At 45.2% G+C, this 25,981-nt stretch overlaps 1 protein-coding gene across 8 annotated transcripts in view; it reads left to right on the plus strand.

Moving 5' to 3' along the window:
- GULP1 (GULP PTB domain containing engulfment adaptor 1) overlaps nt 1–25,981 on the plus strand; it is a 1,095,073-nt gene that overhangs the window by 206,815 nt on the left and 862,277 nt on the right. For 7 of the 8 annotated variants that reach the window (XR_006391011.1, XM_044302630.1, XM_044302637.1 and 4 more), the window contains exon 2: nt 11,926–12,128. The gene's annotated coding sequence lies outside the window, so the exon portion shown is untranslated. Of the gene's footprint in view, nt 1–9,108; nt 9,142–11,925; nt 12,129–25,981 lie in introns of those variants that run through there. The other variant, XM_044302633.1, reaches the window with a different exon arrangement.

Here is a 25,981-nt window from a genome sequence, read left to right on the forward strand (position 1 = left end):
GAAAAAGTTGCATACCAGCCCCACAGCATTGCATCATTATTTACTTTATATATAGTTTATAAAAGGCAAAAGCATTCATTTTAACCCCTTAAGGACTCAGCCCTATTTCACCTTAAGGACTTGGCCATTTTTTTGCAAATCTGACCAGTGTCACTTTAAGTGCTCATAACTTTAAAACGCTTTAACTTACCCAGGCCATTTTCAGATTGTTTTTTCGTCACATATTGTACTTCATGACACTGCTAAAATTGGGTCAAAAAATTTAATTTTTTTGCATTAAAAAATAAAATTTTTAACAAAATTTTTGAAAAATTAGCAAATTTCAAAGTTTCAGTTTCTATACTTCTGTAATACATAGTAATACCCCCCAAAATGTTGATGATTTTACATTCCCCATATGTCTACTTCATGTTTGTAGCATTTTGGGAATGATATTTTATTTTTGGGGGATGTTACAAGGCTTAGAAGTTTAGAAGCAAATTTAGAAATTTTTCAGAAATCTTCAAAATCCCAGTTCAGGTTTGAAGTCATATTGTGAGGCTTAGATAATAGAAACCTCCCAAAAATGACCCCTCAATGTATTCAAAACTGTTTTTTCAAACTTGATTAACCCTTTAGGTCTTCCACAAGAGTTAATGGAAGGCAGATTTTGCAGGACTGGTTTTGTTTATACCATGTCCCATTTGAAGCCCCCTGTTGCACCCCTTGAATAGAAATTTCAAAAAAGTGACTCCATCTAAGAAAGTACACCCCTCAAGGTATTCAAAACTGGGTTTACAAACTTTGTTAACCCTTTAGGTGTTCCACAAGAGTTAATGGCAGATGGAGAAACAATTTCGAAATTTCTATTTTTTTTAAAAAATTTCCAATATAATCAATTTTTTCCAGGCGTAAAACAAGGGTTAACTGCCAAACAAAACTCAAAATGGGTTGCCCTGATTCTGTAGTTTGCAGAAACACCCCATATGTGGTCGTAAACTACTGTTTGGCCGAACGGGAGCACATAGAAGAAGAGGAACGTCATATGGTTTTTGGAAGGCAGATTTTGCTGGACTTGTTTATTTACACCATGTACCCTTTCAAGCCCCCTGATGCACCCCTAGAGTAGAAACTCCATAAAAGTGACCCCATCTAGGAAACTACGGGATAAGGTGGTTGTTGTTTTGGGACTATTTAAGGGGTAAATATGATTTTTGGTTGCTCTATATTACTCTTTTTTGAGGCAATGTAACAAAAAAATGTAATTCTAAAATTGTTTCTACATTCGCTATTTAGTTTTGTGGAACACCTAAAGGGTTAACATAGTTTGTAAAGTAACTTTTGAACTGTCCATCAAAATCTGCTTTCCAGAAACCGTATGAAGTTCCCTTCGTTTTATGCCCTGCCGTGCGGCTATATAGCCATTTACGACCACATATGGGGTGTTTCTGCAAACTACAGAATCGGGGCAATACATTTTGAGGTTTGTTTGGCTGTTAACCCTTGCTTTATTACCGGCAAAAAGAATTCAAATGGAAATTTTGCCCCAAAATGGGTGTTTTGGCACCGTTTTTATTTTATATTTTTAACACCGTTCATCCGAAGCGTTTGGTCAAAAGTTATTTTTATAGCGACGACTTTTACGCACGCGACGATGCCCAATATGTATGGCTCTCAGACTTTGGAGACCCTAAGCAGGCATCCTCAAACTGCAGCCCTCCAGATGTTGTAAAACTACAATTCCCACCATGCCCTGCTGATGGCTGTAGGTTGTCTGGGCATGCTGGGAGTTATAGTTTTACAACATCTGGAGGGCCGCAGTTTGAGGATGCCTGCACTAAAACTAATATTTTTTTTTTTGGAGGGGGGGGGGGGGGAGTGGCAGGGGGGGGGGCTGGGGTCTGATAGATGGATCAAAGAAAGTTTGGAATAAAAGTGCATTTTTTTTTTTTCCTAACTAACTTTTCCCTTCTTTCCCTGCCTAACGGTGCCTCTCCCTTACTGACCCTAACCTACCTGGGTGGTGATGGGAATCCCGATTTAAAGTTAGGACGTATGGGTACGCCCTGCGTCCTGAAGGGGTTAAAACACGTGTGTAAGCACGAATATTAATTTTACCCCACAATAACTCTTTTGTAGAACCCCCATTGTTTATAGACCGACAGGATGTGATAACGATATGCGATGCAATATTTTAAGGGAATTGTGCTAGATGTCTATTTGCAGTGTTATGGGGGATCTGTGGATGGCACTGTTATGGGGGATCTGTGGATGACACTTATGGAGGGGATCTGTGGATGACATTGTTAAGGAGGGGATCTGTGGATGACACTGTTATGGAGGGGATCTGTGGATGACACTGTTATGGAGGGGATCTGTGGATGGCACTGTTATGGAGGGGATCTGTGGATGGCACTGTTATGGAGGGGATCTGTGGATGGCACTGTTATGGAGGGGATCTGTGGATGGCACTGTTATGGAGGGGATATGTGGATGGCACTGTTATGGAGAGGATCTGTGGATGACACTGTTATGGAGGGGATCTGTGGATGGCTCTGTTATTGGGGATCCGTGGATGGCACTGTTATGGAGGGGATCTGTTGATGACACTGTTGTGGAGGGGATCTGTGGATGGCACTGTTATGGAGTGGATATGTGGATGGCACTGTTATGGAGGGGATCTGTGGATAGCACTGATATGAAGGATCTGTGGATGGCACTGTTATGGAGAGGATCTGTGGATGACACTGTTATGGAGGGGATCTGTGGATGGCACTGTTATTGGGGATCCGTGGATGGCACTGTTATGAAGGATCTGTGGATGGCACTGTTTTTGGTGATCTGTGGATGGCGCTGTTATGGGGGCGATATTTGGATGGCATTGTTATGAAGGATCTGTGGATGCCACTGTTATGAAGGATCTGTGGATGGCACTGTTATGAAGGATCTGTGGATGGCACTGTTATGGGGATCTGTGGATGGCACTATTATGGGGATCTGTGGATGACACTGTTATGGAGGGGATCTGTGGATGACACTGTTATGGAGGGGATCTGTGGATGACACTGTTATGGAGGGGATCTGTGGATGACACTGTTATGAAGGGGATCTGTGGATGACACTGTTATGGAGGGGATCTGTGGATGGCACTGTTATGGGGGATCTGTGGTTGGCACTGTTATAAAGGATCTGTGGTTGGCACTGTTATAAAGGATCTGTGGTTGGCACTGTTATAAAGGATCTGTGGTTGGCACTGTTATAAAGGATCTGTGGATGGCACTGTTATGAAGGATCTGTGGTTGGCACTGTTATCAAGGATCTGTGGTTGGCACTGTTATGGGGATCTGTGGTTGGCACTGTTATGGGGATCTGTGGTTGGCACTGTTATGAAGGATCTGTGGATGGTACTGTTATGAAGGATCTGTGGATGGCACTGTTATGGGGATCTGTGGTTGGCACTGTTATGGGGATCTGTGGGTGGCACTGTTATGGGGGATGTGTGCTATGACACATAGGGCCATGAGGGGGACCAGCATAAGATGCTATATGTGTGAATGACACACATATAGCATATTATGCTGGCCCTCTCATGGCCCTATGTGTCACAGCATTACTTTATTAATGTCCCCTCATGCATCCTAAACCGCGCACATAACTGTCTTTTTATGCAAAGTCTTTCTTTACTGCTGAAACAATCGCTCTCCTATTGAAACTCCTATTGATATTGAAAATCACCAGTCTCTCTGTACTCAGCCTCCTACCTGACACACAGCCCTGAACAGCCAGATGACAGCTCTGCAGTCCAGTGGCACTGCTAGGGCTGGTGTCACCTGGTGCGGTAGAAAATTGTGTCACCCCCCCACCCCCGAAGCAATATTTTTTTAGCCATATATGGGGGATATGGTGGTGCTACTGCCATAGGGGCAATCCGTTAGCTCAGCAGACCCCCCCCTAGCAGTCAGAGCCTGGTCTCAGGAGGGGCACTTCCAGATTATTTTCTGTCCGCCGCCACAAAACAATGGTGCTTATAGAACATGCTACACAGTGTAGCGGTATACTGTATATTGTGTGGCACAGTGTATGTTACATGTGTATAACAAACATATTTCATATGAAAACTTACAGTTACTTGGCTTGGCCCTTGGGGATCTCGGACACCACTTGAACACTTTAGCCGGGGGCTCGGTGGAGCTGATGTTGTGTTTTATCCTAATGAGAAAGATTTCATAATAAGGATTTGGAGAAGGGGCAGAGGGATAGCAGAGCAGGGAGAGGCTGGTGCTGCTACTAGGGGGTCATACCATGGGGGAGTAATAAAGCCCACCATAATGCCCCCCCATGTAGAAATAATTCTCCCCATATATAGTGCCCCAGTAGATGCCCTCAGTGTCCGGCCTCTGATAGGCTGCCGGCCTAGTGTCCCCCATAATGCCCCCCAATAATGTGCCAGTAAGTGTCCCCATAGATGCCCCCATCATGTGACAGTATCAAGTGCCTCTCTCCTCCCCCCCACATGTCCCAGTATCATAGTGCCAAACCCCCCCATGTGCCAGTATCAAGTGTCTCCCCCCCCCCCCATGTCCGAGTATCATAGTGCCATCTCCCCCCCCAAAAAAAAGTGCCAGTATCAAGTGTCTCTCTTGCCCCCCATGTGCCATTATCAGGTACCTCTCTCTCCTCCCCCCCCATGTGCTAGTATCATAGTGCCAACCCCCCCAAGTGCCTCCCGCTCCCCCCATGGCAGTAACAGGTATTAAGAAAAAAAAAACACTTATACTTACCTCCATGTCAGCGATGCAGCCTCTTCCTGTATGTCCATATATGGAGTCAGTGCTTGTGTATTCTAATTTATCCTGTATTTCAGAAAAGTTTCTGCTGGGATTCAAACCCACGACCTTCTGTATCAGAAGCAAAGCATTTACCCACACAGCCATAAGAGGTGCATTGCCACTGACTGAAAAAATATGAGACTTCTACTGTTATAGCTGGCTAAGTGTACATCTAAACACATGACAGCGGCCCTAACACACCCAGCACTGCTATATCTCTATATGACAGCTGTCCCAGCACACTCAGCTCTGCTATATCCCTATATATGATATACACTTAGCCAGCTATAACAGTAGAAGTCTTTTTTTCAGTCAGTGGCAATGCAGCTCTTATGGCTGTGTGGGTAAGTGCTTTGCCTCTGATACAGAATGTTTGTGGGTTCAAATCCCAGACATATCCTCTTGTAAATGAGAAGTGTGCAAGTTGATGGCCGGCCCTGCTGGCTCCTCTCTCTTTCAGTCACTCTGTGTAATATACTGCACCAGCCAAGGAGCCTCCTCGCTGTCAGCACGGCAGTCAAGGCTACCGGCCTAACGCAAATTTTCCAGTCCGGCCCTGATCCCCTCTGCATCTGGGGATTGTACTTACACCCATGTTATCCCTCAACAACTACACATTATACAGTTACCACCCCCTGGAAAAAATTAATATATAATAGTCAATCATATTTTTTGATTCAGCTATATAAAATCTATATCTGCCACCAATATATATATTTATCTAAGCAATATCTATATTGAATATATATTTGAATAATATAGATATTGCTTAGATACAGATACTGATAATGGTACTTTCACACTAGCATAAGTGTATTTTCACACTAGCGGCAGGACGTATCCGACAGGCTGTTCACCCTGTCGGATCCGCCTTGCTGCTATTTGGCAGAGCCGCTGGACTGCCGCTCTGTCCCCATTGACTATAGTGCACGGTGAGAGGTCGCAGGACTAAGGCTACTTTCACAATTGCAGCAGAGTGATCCGGCGAGCAGTTCCGACGACCGTCATTGCAAAACAACTGAAGGACGGGAAAACTGTGAAAAAGACTGCCACACGGATCCGTTCATCCGCATGACAAGCGGATAGACGGATCCGTTCTTGCAATACATTTCTAGATGGATCCGCATCCGGATCCGTCTACAAATGCTGTCAGTTGTCACACTGATCGGCGGATCCGGCAGGCAGCTCCAGCTGCAATGTGACAGGAAGATCTGCCAGTGTGAGCTAGGAGCTGATTGTGTGTGTTTTTGTTTTTTTAGCAAAGTGCAGAGCAGGGTCCCCTCGAAGGTCAGGTTCATAAGGCAGAGCTCAGGCTTTGTTGTTATACGCCCCCCTCAGCATGTAAACAAAGCAATAACAGAACCATGAAAAGGTGTAAATATGGGTTTTAACTTGATGAAATCTAGCTTAAAGGGAACCTGTCACCAGAATTTTGGGTATAGAGCTGAGGACATGGGTTGCTAGATGGCCACTAGCACATCCGCAATACCCAGTCCCCATAGCTCTGTGTGCTTTTATTGTGTATAAAAATCGATTTGATACATATGCAAATTAACCTGAGATGAGTCAGAGCTTGAAAATATGACTCTTCTCTGGTCACACAAGTAAGATATGACTCTTTTATGTTAATTTGCATATGTATCAAATAGTTTTTTTTTTTTACACAATAAAAGCACACAGAGCTATGGGGACCGGATATTGCGGATGTGCTAGTGGCCATCTAGCAACCCATGTCCTCAGTTCTATACCCAAAATCCAGGTGACAGGTTCCCTTTAACCAAATTATATGTATATCCTGATGGGTTTTAAGAGGTTTTATTTTTTTCCCCATTAACTCGGATAACCCCTTTAAGTAGAATGAACATTATCCTAAAAATACTATAGATGAATTAGTACAAAACATCAACTTTTGCATGTTCTTTTCCAGTCATCTGCTTTTGCACCGTCACAAAAAAAGGGAGATACTAGTAGTGGCGTCGCTAGAGGGGGGCGAGGGGGGGCAATTGCCCCCCCTATGTTGTTCCTTGCCCCCCCAGGTGCCCCCCCGCTGATTCCCCCGAGTGAATACTAATGAGCGCTTCCATTAAGGAAGCGCTCATTAGTACAGAAGGACCAGGAAGTGGTGAACGCTCTGTACTCACCACTTCCTGGTCCTCGGCTGTCGGCTGTGCAGGGCTGCGCACAGCGTGAGGTCGCTCTGTGACCTCACGCTGTGCGCGCCAGTTTAGAGCACGCACAGTCGACTGAGGAGGGAGAAAATGGCAGGCGGCGTCCGTCCAGGAGCAGGAGAGGTAAGTGTTTTTTTTTTTTAATTTTATAAAAAATGTGGCTGCTGGGGGCATTATGGGGGCTAATAGGAGGCATATGCGGCTAATAGGAGGCATATGGGGCTAATTGGAAGCATATTTGGGGGCTAATTGGAGGCATATTTGGGGGCTAATTGGAGATGTATGGGGGCATTTGGAGGCATATTTGGGGGCTAATTGGAGGCATATTTGGGGGCTAATAGGAGGCATATGGGGCTAATAGGAGGCATATGGGGCTAATAGGAGGCATATGGGGCTAATTGGAGGCATATGGGGGCTAATAGGCATATGGGGCTAATAGGCATATGGGGCTAATAGGAGGCATATGGGGGCTAATTGGAGGCATATGGGGGCTAATTGGAGGCATATGGGGTCTATGGGGCTAATTGGAGGCATATGGGGGCTAATTGGGGGCTAATTGGAGGCATATGGGGGCTAATTGGAGGCATATGGGGGCTAATTGGAGGCATATGGGGGCTAATTGGAGGCATATGGGGGCTATGGGGCTAATTGGAGGCATATGGGGTTAATTTGAGGCATATGGGGGCTAATTGGGGGCTAATAGGAGGCATATGGGGGCTAATTGGAGGCATATGGGGGCTAATTGGAGGCATATGGGGGCTAATTGGAGGCATATGGGGTCTATGGGGCTAATAGGAGGCATATGGGGGCTAATTGGAGGCATATGGGGGCTAATAGGAGGCATATGGGGGCTATGGGGCTAATTGGAGGCATATGGGGTTAATTTGAGGCATATGGGGGCTAATTGGGGGCTAATAGGAGGCATATGGGGGCTAATTGGAGGCATATGGGGGCTAATTGGAGGCATATGGGGGCTAATTGGAGGCATATGGGGTCTATGGGGCTAATAGGAGGCATATGGGGGCTAATAGGAGGCATATGGGGGCTAATTGGAGGCATATGGGGGCTAATTGGAGGCATATAGGGGCTAATTGGGGGCTAATAGGAGGCATATGGGGGCTAATTGGAGGCATATGGGGGCTAATTGGAGGCATATGGGGTCTATGGGGCTAATTGGAGGCATATGGGGGCTAATTGGGGGCTAATTGGAGGCATATGGGGGCTAATTGGAGGCATATGGGGGCTAATTGGAGGCATATGGGGGCTAATTGGAGGCATATGGGGGCTATGGGGCTAATTGGAGGCATATGGGGTTAATTTGAGGCATATGGGGGCTAATTGGGGGCTAATAGGAGGCATATGGGGGCTAATTGGAGGCATATGGGGGCTAATTGGAGGCATATGGGGGCTAATTGGAGGCATATGGGGGCTAATTGGAGGCATATGGGGTCTATGGGGCTAATAGGAGGCATATGGGGGCTAATAGGAGGCATATGGGGGCTAATTGGAGGCATATGGGGGCTAATTGGAGGCATATAGGGGCTAATTGGAGGCATATAGGGGCTAATTGGAGGCATATAGGAGGCATATGGGGGCTAATTGGAGGCATATGGGGCTAATTGGAGGCATATGGGGGCTAATTGGAGGCATATGGGGTCTATGGGGCTAATTGGAGGCATATGGGGTTAATTGGAGGCATATGGGGGCTAATTGGGGGCTAATAGGAGGCATATGGGGGCTAATAGGAGGCATATGGGGGCTAATAGGAGGCATATGGGGGCTAATTGAAGGCATATGGGGGCTAATTGGAGGCATATGGAGCTAATTGGAGGCATATGGGGGCTAATAAGAGGCATAATGGGGGCTAATTAGAGGCATAATGTGGGCTAATGAGGCATAATGGGGGCCAATGGGGCTAATAAGAAGAATAATGGGGGCTAATGAGGCATAAGGGCTTATATGGGGGCTGATATGGGAGTGATGAGAGGCATAATGAGGGCTAATGAGAGGCATAATGTGTCATCCACAGATCCCCTATAACAGTGTGTCTTCCACAGATCCACCATAACAGTGCGCCTGTGCACTGACGAGAGACAGAAAGAAGGGGAAAGAATCCGTGGAAGCAAGCAGAGGACAGCACAGCAGACGACTGAATAGCTTCTTTTGTAAGTAAATTGTTTTATTATAACTGTATCCCTGCAGACCGCAACTCTCTCGTATTTTGTAATCTTATTTTGTTTTTGCCCCCCCATTTTTGACTGTGGTATCTTTGTGCCCCCCCTATATATTGTTCCTAGAGTCGCCACTGGATACTAGACATGTAAAACTAGAATAGGGTCTTTGTTCTCAGCACTATATTTATGTCATACATTACATAATTTACACATATGTGACATGAGGATTAACTTTTGGGGTAAATATTATTGATTGAGCAAACTACTTTAGATATAAATGAACAGGGCACTCAAGATAACAGTGACCACGTTTTACAGGTAAGTATATATTTTTATTCCTAAACAGACCAATAACTAATACATGAAATATCTAAAATAGCAATGGGTAGCAGATAGCAATATGGTATACAATGTGTTTAAAAGCAAATATTCTATATTCCGATCTAACACCATATAAACTGATATACAATATATTAAAAGGACAAATGTTCAATATTTTGATCTAACGCCATATAATCGATCCAATGGTTATGAATATCCGGAAAGATCTAAATATCGATGAAACTGGCCACTTATAATCGAGACTAAGGCCTAGTTCACACGACCGTATGGCTTTTATTGTTTTTTGCGGTCCGTTTTTCACGGATCCGTTGTTCCATTTTTGGGTTCCGTTGTGTTTCCGTTTCCTTTCCGTTTTTCCGTTCCGTTTTTCCGTATGCCATGTACAGTATACAGTAATTACATAGAAAAAATTGGGCTGGCCATAACATTTTCAATAGATGGTTCAGAAAAAACGGAACGGAAACGGAAGACATACGGATGCACTTCCGTATGTGTTCCGTTTTTTTTGCGGACCCATTGACTTGAATGGAGCCACGACCCGTGATTTACGGCCAAATATAGGACAAGCTCTATCTTTCAACGGAACGGAAAAACGGAAATACGGAAACGGAATGCATACGGAACACATTCCGTTTTTTTTGCGGAACCATTGAAATGAATGGTTCCGTATACGGACCGTATACGGAACACAAAAAAACGGCCCGTACACCAGCAAAAAAAACGTTCGTGTGAACTAGGCCTAAGAACGAGTGCCCCAGAATTAATCACAGCGGCGTCCCGGCTGTGACGATAATAAAAACCTTGGAAAAGATCTGTTTTATTTTTCCGTTGCCATATTCTGACCCCCATAACTTTTTTGTATTCATGTGTACAGAGCTGTATGAACATTCATTTTTTGGGGGGAAATCTGTACTTTTTCATTGACACCATTCTGGGGTGTGTATAACTTTTTGATCACTTTATATTTAATTTTTTTGTCAGGAAAGAGCAACCAAAAATGTTAGCTGTTTTTTCCATTTCGTTGTTTGCCGTATGGGGAAAATATTTTTTATATGTTTATAGTATGGCAGTTTTCATATGTGGAGGTACCCATTATTATTATTATTATTATTTTTACAAGCGATCATTAGATTTCTATTCCCATAGAATCCAATTCATTAGCTTTGGAGTCTATGAGAAATTGACTAGTTTTCTATGGAGCCTAGCAGCCTCCTGTCATTCTCTATGACAGGTTGCTTCTGGGTTTGCACGCTCTCAGATGTCGTGGTCATAATTGACCCCGGCATCTGAAGTGTTAAATGTCCGCTACCGGCATTATCGACGCTTGTGGACATGAGCCAAGGATGTCTGCTATATGAAACACAGCCAATGCCGTACTAGCGTGGCGCTGGTCAGGAAGGGGTTAAGCTAATTATTTTTTTTATTTTTTTTATTCAGCATTCCACTCTAAATCACTGCAACTTTTATGAAAAGTAGCATAAAAGTCACTATATTACTCCAGTAGGGGCTGACATAAAAAGTTGAGTTTCTAAGCAAATGTGCAAAGTGTACAATGATCACACGTGCGGCATGAGTTGAATCAGGGGCAGCTGACGCAAACGCAATGCAAAACTGCAAAAAAATTACTTCATCCATTCTAGACAATTTTTTCTCATTCTCTCCTATTTTATCAGAAATGTTTGTATAAAGTTTATCAGTGTAAGGCTACTTTCACACTAGCGTTCTGCTGTCTGCTCGTGAGCTCCGTTTGAAGGGGCTCACGAGCGGACCCGAACGCCTCCGTCCAGCCCTGATACAGTCTGAATGGAGCGGATCCGCTCAGACTGCATCAGTCTGGCGGCGTTCAGCCTCCGCTCCCCTCGCCTCCGCACGGCCAGGCGGACAGCTGAACGCTGCTTGCAGCGTTCAGCTGTCCGCCTGGCCGTGCGGAGGCGAGCGGATCCGTTCAGACTTACAATGTAAGTCAATGGGAACGGATCCGCTTGAAGATGACACCATATGGCTCAATCTTCAAGCGGATCCGTCCCCCATTGACTTTACATTGAAAGTCTGAACGGATCCGCTCAGGCTACTTTCGCACTTAGAAATTTTTCTAAGTTATTAATGCAGACGGATCTGTACTGAACGGAGCCTCTGTCTGCATTAATATGATCGGATCCGTTCAGAACGGATCCGATCAAACGCAAGTGTGAAAGTAGCCTAAATGGTATATGTTATGGTTTTATATACTGTATATTGGAAATTGCTCAGTTATAGAGTAGGTATATAATAATGCACAGATGCAGTATAAAAGTTGTACCACTCATTTCCTAAGTTATGGTACAGAAGAATGTTGGTTTTCAGAAAACATGTATTAGATACTTTATTCACATATCAACAACAAATGTGTTATTTATTTTTTCATTGAAATTATGCTTTCTTAATGTTTTCTAGGGTGACACAGATACATCAAAAGATAGAGTGCAATTGGATGCATACATTGAAAATATATATATAAAATGAAGTAACGGACAGTTTGGGATAAGAAAAGCTCACCTTTTTATGCTCAAGTGTGGAATTAATTTCAAGTTAAAAGCTGTTTTGACCAAGGGCACCAAAGTGGATCAGGATCAACAGCTGAGCCAACTATGAAAAAGGTAAAACATTGTAAAAGATGTAAAAATATTTTGCAATATGACTGTAACGATAGACATCAACTGGCTTTTTCTTTATTAAAGACACTGACATAAGAGTTTGATAATAGACCTGTAATGACTTAATAAATAAAGTACTGTACTCTTGCCAGTGTGGCAACATGGGAGGTTAAAAGACCCAAAAATATGAAGTGCCATGGTTGAGCATACAAATATACAACTGGTATTCTAGTAGTGTGTTCACTTTGTTGTATTTGTAGAACTCAACTCTGGATAGCATGATTTGTAACAGTAGTGATGGTGACTATGCTGGCTTCAGTCTCCATTGATCAACGCCCTGGATTAGGTCTGTGTCTGGGAATGAGTGATCAGGTTGTGATTCTCATGTGGGAAGCTGCATACTCCATGATAGATTAAATGAATGCAGTACCAATAATGGCCACTAGACAAAAGGCGTTCATGCCTGCTGAATGGTGGAATGTCAGAAATTCAGTCGGGAATTCATTCAGCCTGGAAGGGTTACTGTTCTCATCAATCAAACCCTAGTGACAGGAAACCAAGCCAATCAGATCTCTAACTCTGTGTCCAATTCAAGAGCTAGATGGGGGATTTAAGACTGCTGTTTCCTCTGAAACTCGCCTGTAATCCTGTTATACTCAGACGCTGCATTGTGCCACTTTATATGGACTTTATTGGTGTTCATATCTCTGGCTTGTATCCTTATGACTACTCTACTGTCTTTGGATCTAACCTTTCATTTACTGCATTCATCATGTTTGTCTCTCCTGGTTTTGACACTGCTCATTCTGGAAGGTCTGCTAATTGTGTTCTGTTACCAGTTCTGCAGACATATCCTGGGTTCCTACTGTAGCAGCCAAATCTATCCTGCCTTACAACAGACCCTGGTGAAGAACCTAGCCTCATACTGCCGAGAGTGGCTTTTGAAGGCTGGTAGCAGTTTTGAAGTACAATGGCTGTGGTCTACATGGTGATTTCCAATTTACATACAGTAACTATGTAGCTAGGCAACCTGTTAAAGAGTTAACCTTTACCTTCCCATCTAAAGTGAATTTTCCTGTTCCTCCTGTGTCTTTTCTCTGTCGCCCATGTGTGTGGCGTCTTTTTTCTGGTTGAATGCTTGCAAAAACCAGTGATGCATCTTGGTGCAGCCATTCTGCCTCCAGCAATCATAACTGTTGCCAGACTAATAATAATGGCAGCAGGGGAAGAACTGGCAGATTATTCATTTGTATAGTAAAATGTAAAAGAATATATAAATAGATGAGTATAAAGGAAATCTATTACCAGCTACCTCTCTATCCAACTGTTTGCATAGACGCATAGCTGTACTTCACCTTACTTCATCAACTTGCAGGATAACAGACTGAACTGGATAGGCTCATGTCTTTTTTTGGCCTTACAAACTATGTTACTATGTTACCTGATTAATCCCTTCAGGACACATTTTTCACTTATCTGACAGGACCAAATGTTGCAAATCCGGCATATGTGGTAATACGTTTGGGAGGCTTTTACATAATCAAGCCATTCTGAAACAGTTGTCTCATGACACATTGTACTTCATGTTAGTGGTAAATTTGAGTTATGTTTTACATTTATTTATAAAGCAACTCTGCAGTTGTTTTTTTTTTTGTTTTGTTTTTGTTACTGCGGCATACACTGTGTGAGAAAAATTACAATTACCTTTATTCTGCTGGTCAGGGCAATTACATATACCAATTTTATACAGTTGTTTTATTATTTAACACTTTTACATCAAGCATTTAAAAAATAAATCATGTTTCTGCATTGCCATTTTCTGAAAGCCATATTATTTTTATTTTTCTGGCAAAGGTCTTGTTTGAGGGCTGTTTTTTGGTGGGATGAGGTGAAAGTTTCCTAGGTACCATTTAGGGGTAGATATTACATTTTGGTAGCCTGATATTAATCTTGTTCTGAGGCGAGGTGACCAAAAAATGGCTCTTTTGGCACAGTTTTTTTTTTATTTATTTTAATGGTGTTCACTTAACAGGGTAGATAGTGTGGTGGCTTTATAGAGCCAGTGAGTACGGACCTGGCAATGCCAAATATGTAATTTTTTTATTTTTTTTATTTAGTTTTACACAATAAAATCATTTTTGAAAAAAAGCATGCTTTTTGCCACCATTTTTTTTTTCTCATGACGGTCTTATGTGGAAGTTTATTTTTGTGGGATGACTTCATTTTCATTTATACCACTTTAGGGTACATAGTACTTTTTGGTCTCTAGATTTTACACATTTTGTGAAGTGAAGTGACCAAAAATGGCTGACCTGGTTTTGTTTTCATCTGATTGGATAGATCATGTGATAACTTTATAGAGCCAGACATTATGGATGCAGCAGTGCCAAATATGTCTGTTTAAAAAAATAAAAAATAAATATTTGTGTCACCTTTTTCAGAAAGTCATTTTTTTGTGGTGATTGTCTTATGTGGGGGCTCGTTTTGCAGGATGAGTTGACGTTTTCATTTATACGATTTTAGGGTACATAGTACTTTTTGATAGCTCAATAATATACTTTTTGTGAGGCAGGGTTATGAAAAATGGCTGTTTTGACACTGAAGCTGTAGTTTTTATTATTATTTTTTTATGTCATTCACCTGATTGGGTAGATAATTTTATAGAGCCGATTGTTACGGACGCGGCAATACATAATACCAATTATTTTTTTTTTATTAAGGTGAAAGGAACACTTTTTTTTTTTACTTAAAACTTATTTTTATAAAAACACTTTTTACTCCTTTTTCACTTTATTTTTGTCCCACTATGGTACTTCAACTTTTGAGGGTCTGATTCCTGTTTAAATGCAGTACAATAAATGCTGTTTTGTACTGCATTGTAACTGCCAGTATTACACTGACAGTTCGCCTATGAGATTCAGCCTGGAGGCTGGGCGTCATAGGCTTCCATAGCTGATAGGTTCCAAGACCTGGGGCTGGCATGGCTACAATCGGACTCCTGAAAATGCACAGCATGGGCTGATGGTTCTGCCAGGATCAGCTTTGACCACAACATTTTCAGTTATGCTGATGGATACAGCAGGGGCCCAGCTGTCAGTGAAAGCCAGGTCCCTGTACTGATCGGGGGAGCACATCTGGCCACAGAAAGAAATGGCGCAATAATGATGCCCTCATTGCACCAAAACTCTAATTTCATATTAAGAAAAAGTCAGGAACAGAGCCTCAACAAAAGAAAAACTGTGTTTTAATGAGGTGAACTATGTGTCTATGAAAACAATTGGATAGGGAAGTCGCTGGTAAAAGATTCCCTTTGAGGTTGATAGTATAGTTGTATAGTTACTGTTAGCTTGTTCACCATAGGTAACTCTTGCTTTGAGGCAAATCAATGATATATACAACTGTTGGATGTCTTCTGGTCCGTCTTGGGGCTCACTTCTGTCTTGTCTGTTGCGGCCTCATTCACGGCCTAAAAAAACGGGATGGTCTAGTGGATCTGTCACTTTCTGAGCCCGATGTACTGGCTCCTGTGGAGTAGTAATGGTGTCGATAGCCCCTTGGTGCAACGAAGTTAGGGTCCTGCCACCTGTAGACTTTGTTAAGCCTGTAGTCCTCGGCATCCCTTATGAATTTAATTATTTTCGTTTCTTCCGTTTGTTTTCTGAAATCTGCTGTTTGTTTGGTGGTTTTGTCTTGTCCACGATTTTTTTGATTTTTGATCTTTTTGTTTTGATGCGATTCCTATGTATACCTTCAAAATTCTACTGTTATTATTATATACTTCCTATTACACTACAATGTTGTTATTTATTATGTCATTAAGACATTGTTACAATTGACATTATGGTTGTATCATTGAGTAACCCTTTCTATTTCAATATTTTGCACAGACCCCTCATTCACATTCCTCAGATCTTCCATATATTCAATGCGCATGCGCCAATTCGGCACTTTGACTTGACATGGTGATATTCTTTGATCTAATACTTTAGTCCACATACACCACCGCAAACAGCACATGTTTTGCATATACATTTCTTCTACTCATAAGTTTTGCCTTATTTTCCTTCTTTCTATTCTGAGGATCGCCAATTGCCCATACTTCCTTGCCCACACTTTACCCTTTAACTCAGTGGACATGTGAGTACCGGACAAACTGACGTCATTTTTTTGTGCCCAGACGGCTCCTCACCAGCCGCCAATGCTATTTATTGTACAACGGCACACGTGCATGCCACATCCAGCGTCATACCTATTGTACCGCCACTAATGTCATTATATATACAGCTCTTATGTTCTAATCTCTTGCTGGTGCTTTCTCTACAACCCCTATTCCTCTACTTTTATCTATTAACCCTCACTGCCTCCAACTATAGGCTCCGCTCCTTGACACACTTACTATAGACCCACTCCCTGTCTTATACCCATACAGAAATTGACTTGTGTTGTGGATTTTCATACGTATACAATATTATCTAATGACATTATAACCAAAATGAATGCTCATTGCCTTTAAGAAGAAATCAGCTTGAACCAAAGTTCTATTATGTGGCTGAGGAAGCCAAGATGAGTTCATGGCAAGTTCAGTTTATATAAAAATAATTGTGAACACAAACAGACATTGTATTTAAAAGTTATTGCTAAGGATATGGGTTTATCTATGGGGAGTGTACCAGCCTCCTCAGACATGTCTGTCTGAAGGAAACAAGGTTGGTTCATGGATAAGCCATGACGTGATAAGAATTCATATCCTTGAGGCATACCTGCTGTATTAGGTTCAATTTAAAAAATTCATAATTATATTATATATATTTATGTATGGTATATTTAGTTTACAATATATTTTAATCAATAATTCATATAATGTGTTATCTATGTGTAACAATGTATCAATATATATATATATATATATATATATTCACCGAATGAAGAGGCAGCACTTCCAGTTATGGGTGATAGGGTGACGACCCCAAACTTTATTCCCAGCAACGTTTCGGCCTTCTCACTGAGGCCTTTGTCAAGCTACAACAATGCTAAAATGTGGGCTCTATATACCCACAACTCATTACAAAATCAGTGCAATTAATGAAATCCAGTGTAGACAATTAAGTCACATGACCATCCAACACTATACTGTCACATGACTATACAAGTGCATATCTTATTTATATCACATATTAAAACCATCGTACAGCATCATTTCACAGAAATATTCAGTGTGGATCATACATCATATGTGTCGCATATCGTAAATGTGATGTACAGATATCAGTATTCAAAATATTACATCCAGTATCCACTATCACCTAAGTGATCAAAAGTGTACTAACCATAAAGAGTTAAAAACACCAATACATTATACAGCTGTATCTTATTGTTAACAATTGATGAGACCAACCGTCATGGAGTAGCCAAGTGTGCAGGTTGGTGACAGACCTTTACATTAAGCCGACTGATTGTAACAAGCTTTTAAAGTATGAAAGTTGCCATCCACGGCCCATGGTAAGGTCCTCGCCACTGAGTCAATTTCTTCGTATCCAACGTATAGTGAAAGATCCACCATTGAAGAATAAAAGATTAGCAGAGATGGCCGATAAGTTCCTGCATAGGGGATACCCAAGAAAATTAGTCCAAAAACATTTGGACGATTTAGACCTGAGGAGACCTGAGAAAGTGATCGATCAAGCTAGAATACCATTCATCTCTACTTATACAGAGGGCAGTGACCAGGTGGCCAAGGCCATCAGGAAGCATTGGCCTATATTGCACAGTAATCTTGGTCATGTTAATGAATTTGCTGTGCCCCCTTTAATGTCCTATAGGAGAACTGAGAATTTACGAGACAAATTGGTTAAAGCAGAGGTAGCAGGTGACAAAGCCACAGTCCAGACATACATAGGCCGTAAGAAATGCGGAAGCTATCCATGTCTGAATTGTGTAAACTGCAGTTATATGCTAAAGGGAGATACGTTTACGCATCCAGCCACGCACAAGGTATTTGGGATCAGACATTATCTGACCTGTGATAGTTCATTCGTCGTATACTTGTTGTCATGCCCGTGTAGTCTCCTGTACGTTGGGGAGACTACATGTGATGTTAAGACGAGAATGAACTATCACAGGTATTCCATCCGCCAAAATCGAAGGGACCTCCCAGTGCCTAAACATTTTGTTGAGGCTGGACATAGGGAAAAGGACCTTAAGTTTAGGGTGATTGATCATATCCCCCCACTTAAAAGGGGAGGCGATAGGGAGAAAAAGTTGAAACAGCGCGGGATTATGTGGATACACAAGTTAGGTACTCTTAGGCCCGCAGGTCTTAATGCTGAGTGCAGATGGGAATTATGTGGATAGGTAATGTGCTACTTGCTCACCAGGCGTGGGGGCGATACTGTTTGTCCAGCTTGATGGGGATGATATACAACAGTGCTAGTTCTATAGAATGTTGTAGGAATCTACTTACATCTTCTTTCTATATCCATAGATAGACACTTGAGAAAAAGAGAAGATCCTTTGTCTCACAGTTGGACCTGACCGTATATGGACTACCCCAGTGTGCAAACTTGATGGTGACCATAGACTGGTGTTTAGGAGGGGCTACAATGACAAGTCACATACTGCACGTCAAGATAATCCGACCGGCATTGATTTCTTTTATTGATTTTTTTCTGAGATGATTTGAGAGGCAATTTTTGGCTGGGAATCTGTATGCCAGACGGCCTCTTTATCTTTACTAAAGTATTAATGCAGGGAGATGGGAAGGATTCCTCCCTTTGTATCTGCATACTAGCTAATGATGACAGTAATGATGTGGACATGGGGGAATGCACCACTTCGGCTATATTTGCCGATAGTTTGGTGGTGACCCCTATTATACACATCGTCACATCTTATTTTATGTCGGTCAGTTGATTGTGCTGAATGACATTGTCTTGTCCCCCTCTGGGATAGCCATCTATGTTGTCACCTTGGTTACTAACACGCCCCCTAGACGCCTGGCGAGGCGATCCGGACGTGTGTCCGCCTTTGCCCTGCCCCCTGAGGCCGCTCCGTCAGCGATGCGTTCCACTGGGCGACGTTGCGCTCCAGGGAACGTGCGTGATGACGCGGCCACATGGGGAGGGCGACTGATGACGCACGTCGCGGCGCATGCGCCTGGCAGACGGGGAGACGCTGAAGCAGGCACACTTGGCTACTCCATGACGGTTGGTCTCATCAATTTTTAACAATAAGATACAGCTGTATAATGTATTGGTGTTTTTAACTCTTTATGGTTAGTACACTTTTGATCACTTAGGTGATAGTGGATACTGGATGTAATAGTTTGAATACTGATATCTGTACATCACATTTACGATATGCGACACATATGATGTATGATCCACACTGAATATTTCTGTGAAATGATGCTGTACGATGGTTTTAATATGTGATATAAATAAGATATGCACTTGTATAGTCATGTGACAGTATAGTGTTGGATGGTCATGTGACTTAATTGTCTACACTGGATTTCATTAATTGCACTGATTTTGTAATGAGTTGTGGGTATATAGAGCCCACATTTTAGCATTGTTGTAGCTTGACAAAGGCCTCAGTGAGAAGGCCGAAACGTTGCTGGGAATAAAGTTTGGGGTCGTCACCCTATCACCCATAAATGGAAGTGCTGCCTCTTCTTTCGGTGAATATATATGTTGGAGGACAAGCCAGCCTCTTTGAGGAACATTGCACCCAGTGCACAACGTCTGACTGTGCTGCTGCATCATCTGTGGTATTATATATATATATATATATATATATATATATATATGTTGGTAAGGCTGAGGTTCAGCCTGCATTTGTGGGAGGGGCTTGAGCCTTCTTAAACCCCCACTTACCTCATCACAGTGGGCGTTCCGGTCCTTGGTGATCCACTGGCTAGTGTTGGTGTGTTTCCTGGTACTTACGGTCGCCTCTTGCTGAGTTCGTGTCTCCTGGTGGTAAGTATGGGGCTCTTTCGCAGGGCAAGAGCTGAGGAGGTCTGGCGCCCTCCCTCCGCCTCATGCGGCTGGTGCGTTCCAGCGTGGAGCGCACGGGCTTCCGGCTAATTCCCCCCCCTCCGCTCGTCTCCCTGGGTTCTTGGCATATGGCGTCAGGGGACGTACCCGGCAGCCGGTCCGGCTCACCCATGGGGGTGGGGGGGGTTAGGTGTGGGTGGCTCACAGGTCTGGCCGGCATTCCTGTTCCCGGCACGGCGCACGGGGGCGTGCGTTCCAGGGTGGAGCGCACGCACTTCCGGGTGCCGTTCCTCACCGCTCCACACGCTTCCGGCATCTGCTTGGTCCTACCGGCCCAACAGTATCTCCCCGATCGTCGGGGGGGAGGGGCCTCAAGTCCGGCGTAGCAGCCGGTGCACACGGGCGTGCGTTCCAGGCTGGAACGCACTCCTCTTCCGTCGCCCACAATGACGTCACCCTCCCCTGCCCCGTCGCCCTGGCTGCATGGTGAGCTTGCGTTCCACGCTGGGCGTGGGATCACGGGCAGCTGGGCCGGACGGGGAGAGGAGGGAGGAGGTGTCAAGAATTAATTATCCATTAAATAAAGCGGTCAGCATGCGCAGCAAATCCACAAAAAAAAAAAAAAAAAAAACAACCCCAAGGGGGGAATGAAATTAAGGTACGTTCGGGGTAAACCCGCCATAGTCCGCAAAAAAATATAAAAATAAATAAATAAATAAGGAAATTAGATGGATTCACAGACAAACCCGCCATATAGTTAAAAGAGAAAAAAAAAAAGAAAAAAAAAATTTTTTTTTACATTTTATGGAAACCCGCCATATAGTTAAAAAAGAAAAAAAATAAATAAAAATTTTTTAATTACTGGAAACCCGCCATATAGTAAAAAAAAAAAAAAAAAAAAGGGAAATTAGATTTGCTGAAAACCCGCCATACAGTAAAAAAAAAAAAAAACAAAAAAAAAAAATTATTTTTAAATTCGGGGGTCCACGTGGGACCAGTCTTGCTCCTTCCCGCTTCGGCCATCGGGTCACATCCGAGGGGTCTGGTTTCCCTGGTTCGCCCAGGCCATCATGTTTTGTCAGGTCACCAAGTCGTTGTCTGCCGGTTACAGTCGGGTGGCCGGTCACGGTTGGTGGCGCCCCCTCCTTCCCTGGTACGCCCAGGGCTCGGCTCACTCCTGGTACGCCCAGGTCTTCACGTTTCTTGTCTTGCATACGGGTTCATGCACCTGTCCGTCGGCTGCAGGTCTCCCTAGGCGGCCATCTTCGGCTTCTCCCCTGGGCATTCTTGCTGTCCGTAAATCCGAAGTTCATGGCTTACCACTGCCCTTCGCGGGCCGCTGCTACGCGCAGCCTCTATTTTCAGGGCTACGCGCCTTCTCTCTTGTCAAACCGCCTGGTTCGCCCAGGCGGCTCTCTTCGGTCAGGTGTCCGATCCGATGCACTCGGATGGTCGCTTGGCCTTAGGGTGAGCCCCAGCCTGGCCAGTTCGCCTGGTTCCGCAGGTTGGGGGACACCCATGGCCTCTGCACTTTCAAATGTTTTGCCTGTTGCTTTATTTACAGGAGTTTTGTTCCCAGTTCTCCGTTCCTTTTTTCGGTACTGTTCAGGTAAGTTCGTGCACCACCTCGGTCCCAATCAAATCATAACCACGTGTTAATTATCTTCGTCTGTTCGGCTAGGCCAGGTTCGTCGGAACCGTCTTGCGAATTCCGTTACCGGTACGTGTCTCTCTGTCGTGCACCAATTTAATCTCCAAGTACGTCATCACCTTCTTTTTTTTTTTTTCCTTTTCTCCCTTTATTTTGTCATGCCTTTTTTTAGCTGCTCTGCCATGTCTCGAGCCTCGGATATGGAGGACGGCCTTTCCATCTCCGGCTCGATCGCATCAAGCCAAGCGGGTCCCTCATCCCTTCGGAGCTGGACCATCCCGAAACTGTTGGCCGAGTTAAACCGGAGGGGCATTCCACACCCGGCCACCGCAAGAAAGGCAGAATTATATAAACTGATCATGACCAGCCCTAGCACCACGGCGGTGCAACCGGAGGTGTCGGCCATCCAGTTGTCCCTGGTACAGCTGCAGGCGACCCTGAATTCCCTGGTGGACTTGGTAGCGGACGTTCGGGCTAGAGTTTCGGAGCTCGAATCCCGGCCACCCGTTGTACCTCCGGCTCCCGTTCCGCTGATGACCCCATCTACATCAGGCTGGCTGGCTACAGGTACGCCAAGACCCATTCCACAGGTGTCCCCCTCTCACTTCATCCCTGATCATGAGACATCCTGGCGGGGAAAGATGTCAATTTGGCATCAATCCTCATTGCTGCTCAAGATGTTCCCGAGAACCGGGTCATCAACTGTGGTGATGTGTCGGTGGTCCTTCGGGCCAAGGATTCACGGCTCAACCGCAAGTTGACCATCCCGGAATTTGTCCTGGCCTTCAGCCTCTTCAGGGACATCGTCTGCACAGCACAGCCAGAGAGAAGAGAGGAGCTGGACAGCTATTTGTACCTAGTCACTGACCTAGGGCACAAATATGGTGGGTCGGCCTTCTATGACTACCACCGTTCCTTTGCAGCCAAGGCGGCGGCAGCCCTGGCCCAGTTCCAGTATGTCACCAGCTGGTCCTTGATTGACACCGAACTTTTCTGCTGTCACTTCGCTGGCCTCAGGGCTCCCAACTGTGCGACATGTCAGTCGATTTTCCACTCCTCTGAATGGTGCCCCAATACCGCGCACCCGTCTCAGGACAGGGCCATCCCGGGGACCTCTGGATCATTTCCATCCAACCCCTCCACAGACAAGTATTGTCTACCTGGGGAAGAGCCAGGTCTGCAATAACTTTAATTCAGGGGGGTGCTCTTATGCCAGCTGCCGATCGCTCCACGTCTGCTCCCTGTGCTTCAGGGCCCACCCACGGTCCGCCTGCCCAAAGAAGTCTTCCAAGGGTTCCTGACTAGCGGACATCAACGTGGACCTCTTGGCGGCACTCCTTCGCGATCACCACGATCAAGACTTCGTGGCGTTCTTGTTGGCAGGCTTCCGCAAGGGGTTCCACACAGGGCTCATCGCTCTGCCACAGGTGCCCTGGGAGGGCAGGAATCTGCTGTCTGCCACCCTGGACCCTACAGCAACTAGCGAGTTGCTCCAGTCGGAGGTATCCAAGGGGTTCCTCATAGGCACGTTCCCACGCATCTAGTTTTCCTCATGGCGCATTAACCCCATCGGCTTGGTAGCAAAGAAAAACACCAATAAAAAAAGATTAATTTATGATCTGTCCGCCCCTCGTGTGTCCGGTGTTCCAAGCCTCAATTCTCTGATCCCCTCAGAAGAATTTTCCATGCGTTATTCCTCGGTGGACGACGCCATCCAGGCCATCCTGTCGCATGGTAGGGGCGCTTGGCTGGCAAAAGTTGACATTGCGGATGCATTCAAACTCCTTCCCATCCTGCCGCAGTTATGGCAGTTCTACGGTATTGAGTGGGCCGGCCAGTATTTTTTCGCCAACAGGCTCACGTTTGGATCCAAGAGTAGCCCGTGGTTATTCGACCAGCTGGCCAAGGCGCTACATTGGATCCTGATCCATCACGGGGGCCTCCGGTCAGTCATTCACTACCTTGACGATTTTCTTGTTGTCGAGGATCCGCAGGGCGGGTCCGGCATACTTTCCGTCCTCCTCAAATTGTTTGCTAGTCTGGCTGTTCCGGTCGCGGAGTCTAAGACTGAGGGTCCGGCCACGAGTGTATCATTCTTGGGCATCATCCTGGATTCGGTTCTGTTGCAAGCCAGCCTACCAGAGGAGAAACTCGCTCAGTGTCGGGAGGTCATTTCCCATGCGGCAGCCACAGGATGCCTCACTAGAGTCGAGTTGCAGTCTCTTCTGGGGCGGCTCAACTTTGCCTCCAGGATTATGCCCCAGGGGAGAACCTTCGTGTCAAGGCTGCTCCAGCTTCTTCCCTCGGCACCCGAACAGGACAGCATCATCCGATTGGACGGCCAGGCCATGGCGGACCTGGCTATGTGGGAGTTGTTCCTGTCCCGGTGGAACGGTGTCTCCTTTTTCGTGTCACCTTGGTCTTCCTCCTGCCCGACTATTTTTTCAGACACAGCTGCATCTTGCGGCTACGCTGCCATTTGGGGTTCCCAGTGGCTAGCGGATCGTTGGCCCAGTGCCATCTTAGAGGCTGAATCCATCCGCACCTCCTCTTTGTTGGAATTATACCCCATTGTGGCAGCGGCTCAGGCTTGGGGCCACCTCTGGGCCAACTTGCCGGTGATGTTTGTGACAGATAACCAGGCCTTGGTCGACATATTGGCCAAGGGCAGGGCCAAGTCCCCCAAAATCATGGCGCTGTTGCACCAGCTGGTTTGGCTGGCCCTGTCGCATAACTTCCACGTGCATTGTAGTCACATCCCGGGGGAGAGGAATGTAGCAGCCGACGCGCTGTCCAGATTTAATTTCGAACTTTTCTTCCAGGTAATGCCGGAAGCCGAGCCACGCAGATTTCCCACCCCGCCCTTCAGTTCCCTGACAATGGACTAAGCATACTCATCGCGTCAGCAAGGGACCTGGCGCAGCAGTCCCTTGCCCCCAACACGGCCAGGAACTACCTTTCAGGCCTGAGAACCTTCCAGGGGTTCTCACGTCTGCACCCGCAGGCTGGCCTGGCAGACATTCCTTATGTCATGGCCTTCATTGCCCATTGTCACCACCAGTTACACCTCTCCTACAACACCATTAAGTTGTACCTAGCGGGCGTCCAACACCACACCATGCTCCGCAACCCGGGGGGCGGGTCCATTATTTCTGCGCATGCGGTCAAGGCCACCTTGCGAGGGGTCCAGAAGGGTGGGCCCAATGCCCCATCCCGCAGGCAGGGCATCACGGGGGAGATGTTCCGGAAATTATCTTCAGCCCTGGATGGTGCTCCTTTTGGGCCCTTTCCCAGCTTGGTCATCAAAGCTGCCATGTACTTAGCATTTTATGGCTTCCTTAGGCCAGGCGAGTTCACGTGCGGTACGGCGGGACGGTGCAGCCTGCACAGAGAGCAGCTGGTGAGGGTGATTGACCATTACGCGCTGAAGATAATTACCACCAAAACCAGTCAAACTGGCCGCCCCGGTGGAGGTCCAATTCTTTCCCACTAGCAATGAATGGTGCCCGATACAGGTATTTGACCAGCTCATCCTCGCCCTCCGGGAGGCGCCACCTCACAGCCCTCTGCTACCCCATCTGAAGGGTGTGAAGTTTATGTTAATTAGATTTCTGAGAAGAGTAAATGTAATTTCAAAGCAATAGTTATTCATGGATTTAGATAAGTGAAATGTACAAGTTCCAATGTCAAGCATCCTAAAAAGGAGGTAACACCAGTGGCCACCCATATTAATGAGTATCATGGGGCGATCCTACGTCCCTCCTATTCACGGTCCTTGAGCTGGTACCTCCCTCCCCTCGCGGGGGTGATTGGGACAGGAGGATCCTGCAAAAGGAGAGCGAGTGGATCCACAGACTTCGATCCCAGTCCCCCCGTGGCCTTAATGAGAGATTAACATTTTCATGTTTTCTCTGACTATTTAGGCTGGGGGTACTTTCGCTCTTCCTTTTTCCCTTCTCCCCTTCTCCCCGGTCCATCCACCTACCTGCTTCTAAATAAATCCTTTTCCCTTATATTTCCCTATTATCATCATCACTTTCTGTGCCTGACCCTCTGGCCCAGTGGCGGGATATCTCTGCCCTACTTACCCTTCCCCCCTCCCCTATCTTCCCCTAGTCCCGTTAGCATGTTAGGCCATCAGGAAAGCTAGGCCCCCCTAACTTAGCCTGGGTGCGCAATAGCACCCTAACGTTTAAATTTCTTACAAAATG

Source organism: Bufo gargarizans, chromosome 8 (assembly GCF_014858855.1).
Source record: "Bufo gargarizans isolate SCDJY-AF-19 chromosome 8, ASM1485885v1, whole genome shotgun sequence".
In the NCBI taxonomy this organism is placed as follows: Eukaryota; Metazoa; Chordata; class Amphibia; order Anura; family Bufonidae; genus Bufo; species Bufo gargarizans.